Source organism: Gasterosteus aculeatus, chromosome 21, assembly GCF_964276395.1.
Source record: "Gasterosteus aculeatus chromosome 21, fGasAcu3.hap1.1, whole genome shotgun sequence".
In the NCBI taxonomy this organism is placed as follows: domain Eukaryota; kingdom Metazoa; phylum Chordata; class Actinopteri; order Perciformes; family Gasterosteidae; genus Gasterosteus; species Gasterosteus aculeatus.
This window is the reverse complement of record NC_135708.1, coordinates 3,838,505-3,847,701: the sequence shown is the minus strand read 5'-3', so window position 1 is coordinate 3,847,701 and position 9,197 is coordinate 3,838,505. Positions and strand designations below refer to the sequence as shown.

Genomic DNA, 9,197 nt, shown 5'->3' with positions numbered 1-9,197 from the left:
GCTGCTTTGCCTCCATCACGGCAGAGGCTGCTGCCCTTCGAGCCTGTCGGTACACTGCAACTGCCTCTGGAGTCCCACCGGATATCATAACCCGGAAGGCCTCCTTCTTTAGTCGGACGGCTTCCCTGACCACCGGTGTCCACCACGGAGTTCGAGGGTTACCGCCCCTTGATGCACCTAAGACCTTGAGGCCACAACTCACCGCCGCGGCTTCAGCAATGGAGGTTTTGAACATAGACCACTCTGGTTCAATGTCCCCTACCTCCACAGGAATGTGAGAGAAGCTCCGCCGGAGGTGTGAGTTGAAAATCTTTTGGACCGGGGCCTCCTCCAGACGTTCCCAGTTCACCCTCACTCCACGCTTGGGTTTACCGGGTCTGTCCCGAGTCTTCCCCCATCCTCTGACCCAGCTCACAACCAGATGGTGATCAGTTGACAACTCTGCCCCTCTCTTTACCCGAGTGTCCAGAACATGCGGCCTCAGATCAGACGATACGATTACAAAATCGATCATTGATCTTTGGCCTAGGGTGCTCTGGTACCACGTACACTTATAAACATCCTTATGTTCGAACATGGTGTTTGTTATGGACAATCCGTGACTAGCACAGAAGTCCAGTAACAAACACCCGCTCGGGTTCAGATCAGGGAGGCCATTCCTCCCAATCACGCCTCTCCAGTTATCTCCATCGTCGCCCACGTGCGCATTGAAGTCTCCCAGTAGGACTATGGAGTCCCCTACAGGAGCCCCATGCAGGACTCCATTCAGGGTCTCCAAAAAGGCCGAATACTCTGAGCTGCTGTTTGGTGCATATGCACAGACAACAGTCAGAGTTTTCCCCCCCCACCACCCGAAGGCGTAGGGAGGCGACCCTTTTGTCCACTGGGGTAAACTCCAATGTAGCAGCACTTAGCCGGGGACTTATGAGTATCCCCACACCCGCCTGGCGCCTCACACCATGGGCCACTCCGGAGTAGAATAGAGTCCACCCCCTATCCACAAGCTCCGGCTCCTTCCCCCCCAGAGAGGTTACGTCCCACGTCCCCAGAGCCAGCATCTGCCGCCCAGGTCTGTTCCGTCTAGACCCCCACTGTCACTGCCACCCTTGTAGCAGCGCACCCGACCCCTCACAATCTGCTTCTTCTTATTCTGCCAGTCCAACAGCAGGTTTGGGGGTGTTTGGGTGTGTTTGGGTGGACTGCCCTCCAGTAGGCGAGCAGCCGCTTGGTGCAGACACGTCTCTTCTTACTTATCTAAGCGGCCGGCTCCCACATAAGCCGTAGTGGCTTGGTTCCCTGCTGCTACAGTCTCCCTCCACACCTTGCGCCTGTCTTCACCCACAGGTGGTGACCTGGTTGGGAACCACCCATTCTTCTGCCATCTTCTCAAGCATCTCTTCATCCTCCTCCACTCCCTTTCTCTTTCTTTGGGCTCCATCTGATCTTCATCTGCTCTCTGGTCCTTGTAAAAGTAACCATGATGCAACCTGGTGTATCTAAAGAACCCTGAGCTGTCCCTTTTGTCCCAGGAGCTATTGTGTCACTGACTATGAGGAGACAAATGATGTAAAGTCTAAACTAATGAAACCTACAAAACATGTTGAATCAGATTGACAACTGAAATCAGCAATGCAAAGTAAACTACTGGATCTGAAAGTGAGACAGTCAATGAAAACGCTGAGTCAAAGTAATAACTACAATACAGGTCAAAACGCTATCAATACAGGTCAAATTATCCCAAAAAATCTCAAACTGCTCCAAGAAAATCAAACCAGTTATGACTTGAGCAAATTCAAAATAAAAGTCCAACTCAATGAAACCTGAGATTAAATTTATACAATACGGCGTAAACACTTCCACAGGAGAGAGAAGAGGAAACCCCCCAAAAACCCGATCATCTTAAGGTAAAATACCTAAAGTCATTGTTACGCACGCCTCGTGGAGGAGGGAACGCAACGACCCGCCGCTCGTCATCTCAATGTGGTATGGGGGAAGGAGGTGTGGTGCGTGTAGGTACACGGACGACCAGAACACATATAGCCCGTAAAAAGGAATGTTTATTAATATATATATAAATACGGGTTGCTTGGGAAAAGGGGCTGGGCGGAACCAAAACAATGAACAAAACAAAATAGTCCCTCTTGCCTATCTGACCTGAAACACCCCCCCCCTAACCTACCTTGAGCACTAGCAAGGCTCACTAACCAAATACAGGGGGTGGTCCGCCCAGGTCTTGCCTAGTGTTTCTAGACAGGAGGATGACTACGGGTGGTGTAGACCCATGGGCAGCTTGCCTACGCACTCCCAAGGTGCTTCCCCTTTTCCCTGGGAACAAAAGACAAACAAAACAGGATTAAACACAAATGACAAATTTCACAAGCACACAGAACAAGATTTAACCGAGACTCCAAGTCACACCCAACGAGCGAGAGCTTCACAACAAAATGGCACCACTTTATGTGTTGCGAGGGAAGGAATCCAGGTGCAGCCACTGACGAGTGGGTGGGGCCAGATCTCCAGTCTGGGGACTGCTGCTCCTGGAATCAATCACCTGTCAAGGCACAAAACCACCAAACACAGAAACTGGGGAACGTAACAGTCATAATTAAATTCAAACTCAAAAGCCAATTAAGAAAGTAAAAGTCTAAGCCTGTAATGATAATCGATCAGGAATTAAATTCTTATATGTTTAAATGTTGAATACCATTCAAACGTTAACTAGTAGTGATGATGTAACCTTAACTCAAAGCATGATGCAATAATAACTTCCTTAGATCAAATCAACATAAGGGCGCCTGGGGAGCAGTTAGGGGTTTGGCCGTCTTGCTTAGGGACGTTTTGACTTGGGATTTGAACCACCAACCCTGCGGTTTGCAGCACACCCTCTGTACTCCATGTGCCACGGTCACAAGGATGGAAATCACAACAAACTCTGATTTTAAAATGTAAGTTGTATCTTTTACCTTCACTCTGTAAATCAGTGTTGAACTAAAGAGAAAATGAAACTGTTCTCTCTCCCTTTGACTCTACATCATGTTCTTACTCCTCCAAACCATATGAGGCTGTTAACAGCTGATGATCTAACAGTGTTTCCCCACAGGGGAAGTAACTCACTCTGAGCACATGGGAGGTAGAAATGCTGTGCTGCTCAGGTCTTAACGTTAGGTCGTAACATTGTGGCTGTTCATGTGTACAGTAATTATATCACATAAATGACTATGAATTGTGTTTGATTCATATTACAACTATTTTATTAAACATGCTAATTGTAGTGGCCATTTGTCCTTGTTACCAACACATCTTTGAATCAAAGGGTCACTGCTGCACCTAGTTTTTGTTTTCTGTCACGCAGTAAGAAAGCGGATTGTCTGGCGGATTGTCTGGCCGATCTTTTTGTTTTGCCTTTATTCCACAGGATCCACAACACATACGATACAACTTGTCTGCCTTCCTATGCAGTGCTCACTGTCTCACTGCTAAACACTATGAGTCACCCAGGTGCATGCTGGTCCCACCTGGCTGTGCCCCTAAGTAACCTCCAGGTGCAATTAGTGATCCAATTACCCAAACAATTAATCCAACTATATTCAAGAATAAGTAACTAAATAATAGCTCCCACATCAAGCTGACGATAAACCTGAATGAGCATTAATGCAACATCCTGAAATGAAAATAAATGAACACTAACAATCAGATGCATCTACTCAATTCACATGTGGCCCCCTGGACATGTCTTCATTTAGTGTGTAACACTCACTAAATGACTTCAGCTTTGGAGTCACATTCTAATACTTCCTTCTGCATGACAACAGGAACTTGTTCTTTGCTCTTAAAAAGCCCAGAAATATCTTATGGAGATAAATATTGAAGGTTACCCAAACTCTGTTATATACATAGATACGACACAAATACATATGAAGTGTGCATTAGTGTCACGGACGTCCAAATATAATATGTGATACCGTCCCATGTGAGCTTGTTTTGAGCATTAATCAGTCAGTAGCATTTATTCATAGAGAGATTGATCCCGATCGTCCTCTCATTGAATCATCTTCATGAATCCATTTCACTGACGACAAAAAATTAAAAGCATTCACCTCAAAAAGAGAAGCATCCGGAAGCTTCCCATCAGGGAGCCAGGAAGTAGTCGGTGACGGTCCTCATGCGTTTGTGCGTGAGGAGGTCGAGCCGAGCCATGAAACCTGGAGAAACGTCCACATAGAATCACCTTGGACCTTCATATCAGCCCTGGACATGGCTGGAGATCAAAGTGACCTACGATGAGTTTGACACACCTGCTTTAGAGCAGAATGAGGATGTACTTTATTGTAATCATTTCTTTCAGCTACAATAACCATGTTGTTAAGAGATGGAAAGTTAAAGCCGTTCCTCTTTCTGTCCACGCTGCACAACGCGTGTTTTATTGCATTTAGTGGCAATGCTGCTGCTGTTTGTCTTTTATTTTGGCGGGAAATCCCATTTAACACTTTCAATGCTCCACTTTGTGAGGAGATAAACTCCACCCTGTTATCAAATGTGTGCTTGTGCTTTGTGTGTTTTTGTTGGTGACTTAAGTGTGATATTTGGTGCAGAATGAAAGCTTCAAGTTGCACCTGAAGTAGCGAGCTCAGTAGTTTGTGTTGTTGTGAGACGGCTCTGCGTGAAGGTTAATAAGGTTAATAAAGCAACTTATTCATTACTCATTTCTTTATTTACTCACTTCCTTCTTCAACATGCTGCACCACCAATGTTTCCTCTGTGCTATTGACACAGCAACAGGGCTGTAGAATAAATACAGATATTATGGAGGAAATAGTACAAAAGTCAATAGTACAGCATCTTTAAAAAGGATCAGAGTATTTCATGTCAAAAGAAATAATACAGCGTGTTGAAAGCATCTTTATTTGATGGCCTGTTTAAACATGTACAGTTGTTTCCAATAAAAGTCATTTATTAACATTAGAGCCAAACAATTCTATTTCTGTTAAAGTAACACATGGAGTAAATGTTGTAAATTACATTATAGGGAATAAAAACACAAGTAACGCATATTCAATATTTCCTTGAGAGGTTTGCTGAACCATTAAAAAGCTTCTTGTTCAAAACAAACCTGATTATGTGAAATTAGATTTGATTTCACTCAACAGATTTAGAAAGATTTGAAGTTAAAATGGGCTCAAAAAGAATTACACGTTCATATTTTCCTTCTTCACCTTGTTTTTATTATTGCTGATGAAGCGCACACACACATAAGGACACATTTGTCTCATATGGGGGGACAGATGAAAGAGCGTCTTATAAAATGTCTTCTTGAACACAAAGATGAAGATTAAAGCCTAATTAGGAGCCAATATCTAAATGATCATCTATTGATTGAAGGAGCACAGCAGCATTAAGCTGAGCTCTTTCACACTTCCATCTGAGTCCCAGAGAGCTGTGGACCCCCCAGAGTCCAGACCAGCTCAGGTACCCCTCACCTGCTCCACCTGCATCTACACCCACATGAACCACCATCAGCTGTACAGACTGAACAATGTGGTGAGCAGAGAGGAAGGTTCTCCACCAGGAGGAGACTCTCCCTCCTGAAGAGGACACAGAGACACTGAGGAACCAGAACTGAACCAGAACCCAGGATAAAGAGGTTCAGTGAATGTGGTGCTGAAGGTGTGGAGGTGGATCAGTGTGTCAGAGGAGACTCTGTAGAAGGACAGAGAGCCAGCAGGACAGTCCACATACACTGCTACTCTACCAGAGGAGGAGGAGGAGGAGGTGATGTGTGTTTCTGTCTTATTGTGACAGACATAGTAACCTTCATCAGAGCAGATCAGACTCCAGGACTGATCATTGCATCCAAACCAACAGTCATCACTGTCTCCTTTCCTCCTGATTCCTCTGTAACTCACTGATACATAAACGTATCCTCTCCACTCGACCTCCCAGTAACAGCGACCAGTCAGACCAGTTCTACACTGCAGCTGAGGCCAGTAGTCAAATCTGTCTGGATGATCAGGATGTGACTGATCCTCCTCCACACGTGTCACCTTCCTGTTGTTGTCAGACAGTTTGAGGTGTTTGTTTACTGTGTTTGTGTCGATTGTGAGTTCACAGGAATCTGATGAGAGAACAAGACACAATACAGCTGCAGTTATTAATCATGTGTTCATCTACTGACACGTTGATGATGACATCACAGAGGTGAATGAGTGATGTCACAGTGTGAAGATGGTTGAATCTTCATGAATCAAAGCACACTTACACTTCCTCAGACCTGGTCTCAACCATCGGACTCCATCAGGCTCCACCCTGAAAGGAGGAGGGGGGTCAGAGCAGCATGGAGACATGGACATTACATCACTCTCACACACAGCTTTGTCCTTCATGTCCACATGGAGCACCTCTTCTTCTTCTACCACTACTTACAGACGACCACAGACTGTCAGTCAGGCGTCACACAGCGACGAGGTGCTGGAATATATTCATGAAGAAGATGAATGGATAACAAATAAGAAATGGACCTGTCACTGTACTTTCACCAGATGTGAATTCAAACGGGAGAAATGACGTCATGCTACAGATCAAGCTTCATGGGACGTGTGCAAAGGAACATTCACATTAAACTGTTTCATAAAGATAAAGCAGATACAGACCATTCGAGATCGAGACAACACAACGTTGTTTGGTTTCTTTTCTTTCCCTCCCTTCAGTTTCAGTCTTAATCTCGCTGGACGAACTCAAGACTCGCGCTCCACTACGTCCCGCTTCCTTTTCCCTTTTGATTTCATTCCTGTTGACTCCAGAGGAGCGGAGAGACAGCTGCTCTCTGACCCCCCGCCGCCTCTGTTCCCAACGAGAAGTTCGGACCCCACGGCCGAAATCGCCTTCATCCACTGAGTTTCCCTACGCGGAGCTCAACTGTCCTCAGTCAGCTGGAAGCTGATGACCAACGCCCATCAAACAGTAAGACTGGTTTTCTGGGCAGACTAATTTAGCGTGTTGATATGAACTTGATGTTTATTTGATTTGTTCAGTCATAAGGTGGTACGATAGAGTCCGGATCAACGAATCCGCTACCTTTGATTTATGTTTGAATGTGTACCTGCAAATGTCGTAATGTCCCCTGTTGATCTGATGCTGTGATACGTTTGCTGTAAGAGAGTGAAAGCGCCGACTGTGTTACGCTGTTGAATGATGTCTCATGGTCAGAATAGTTCCTTATTTTCTTTTCTTTTCCCGGGTCTCCGCCGTGAGATCCGTTTGCCTGTGGTTTCATTTCGTATCGCCAGCCACATTGTTGGTTCTGTAACTGCACACACATGGATCCGACCATCCTGATTCACGTTGCTGATCTACGTTCCGCTGGTCGCGGGACAGAATCTCTTCGCGCCGCGTCTAAGTATCCCCCCCCCTCCTTCGTCCAAGCCGTAGTCCCTAGCAAAAGATAGCGTTGCCATAGCAGTGCAACTGTCGTCTTCCTCGTTGCTTTAATACAGGGGTGTCCAAAGTACGGCCCGCGGGCCAACTGCGGCCCGGGATCCATTTTTTATTGGCCCGCAGCAAATTATAAAAATAGAATGGAATGTGGCCCACACATGAAACTTGCACTTGACTGTATTGTAGTTCTTAGTTTGACCAGTAGGTGGAGCTACTCACTAGCTGCAGTCCTAATGCAGCTTTTCCACAAAAAAAATGTTTAAATAAAAAAATTCTGCGACGACAAAATGGCAGAACCAAAGAAACGCAAGATAGCAAGTGAATGCAGAACATTTCAAACACGGTGGGAAAATGAATATTTCTTCAAAGAAGTCAAGGAGAAGTGTGTCTGTTTGATTTGCAATGAAACGGTTGCAGTGATGAAAGAGTCCAATGTACGACGACACTACGAAACCAAGCATCCGACCTTCACGTCCTACACTGCTGCTGAGCGAGAGGACAAAGTCCAGCACATGGCAGCTAACCTGCAGGCTCAACAACAGTACTTTTACCCTGCTAACAACACACAAGAAAACGCTACAATAGCTAGCTATGAGGTAGCTCAACTCATAGCGCGCCGCGGGAAAGCTTTCTCAGACGCTGACTTGGTTAAACAGTGCCTCATTAAAGTCGCTGGAATAATGTGCCCGGAAAAGATGCAGGAATTCAACAACGTGAGCATGTCCACAAACACAATTGTGCGTTGAATGGAAGACTTGTCAGCTAACATACAGAATCAAGTGTCACATAAAGCTTGTGCTTTTGACTTTTACTCCATTGCATGTGATGAAAGATGCAACAGACGCCGCACAACTGTTCATTTCTTTGCGGGGAGTTGACGATGACTTTTGCATCACGGAGGAGCTGCTTGATCTTCGGAGTCTAAAGGGCACAACAACGGGTGAGGACATTTTTGAAGCCGTGTCAGGTGCAATTGACAAGATGGAACTTAAATGGGACGAGCTGTGTGGAGTTGCAACGGACGGGGCTCCCGCTATGACAGGCAAGCGCAAAGGAATGGCATCTATGGTGTGCGCCAAGGTGCCAGAGAGTGGAGGCGAGGCTGTAAAATTGCACTGTATCATCCACCAAGAAGCTCTCTGTGCCAAGACAGTCCAGCTTGGCGATGTGATGACCACAGTTGTGAAAACTGTCAACATAATTCGAGCACGAGGGCTCTACCACAGAGAATTAAGCTTTCCTATCTGATGTCGATGCTGAATACGGGGACGTACTCTATCATTGTGACGTGCGCTGGCTTAGTCGCGGCTCCGTGCTGAAGCGGTTTTATTCCCTTATTGCCTTTCTAGTTGATCTTACTGGTCATCTGAACTCACTGAACAAGAGCCTACAAGGCAAAGACCAGCTTGTACCACAACTTTCTGTGCGAAGCTTCGTCTTTTTGAGACACAACTACGCAACTTCAACCTTGCGCACTTCCCTACGCTGTCCGAAATCAAACGTGCTCATCCAAAGGCCGACCTCTCTGCTAAAAAGGGGAAATATGTTTCTGTGATCACAACTCTTATGACACAATTCAATCAGCGCTTCCAAGATGTTTCTGTCATTGAGAAAGAAATCAAGCTGTTCTCAACTCCCTTCCTGCTGGATGCAGAAGAAGTGGAAGAGAGTCTGCAATTAGAACTCATCGAGATGCAGCTCCTCTCCCTACCCGACTTCTACCGGAGCTTGGAAAAGGCCAAGTTTCCTCTGATGCGACGCCACGC

General features: G+C 45.9%; 1 pseudogene across 1 annotated transcript in view; it reads right to left on the bottom strand.

The window, feature by feature from the left end:
- Positions 1-4,886: 4,886 nt before the first annotated feature.
- Positions 4,887-9,197, bottom strand: part of LOC144390331 (protein NLRC3-like) — a 78,145-nt pseudogene continuing 73,834 nt past the window's right edge. Inside the window, exons 11-13 of the transcript XR_013454353.1 lie at positions 6,257-6,303; positions 5,900-6,112; positions 4,887-5,616 (exon numbers count right to left, since the gene is read on the bottom strand). The product of XR_013454353.1 is annotated as a protein NLRC3-like (transcript). The remainder of the gene's footprint in view (positions 5,617-5,899; positions 6,113-6,256; positions 6,304-9,197) is intronic.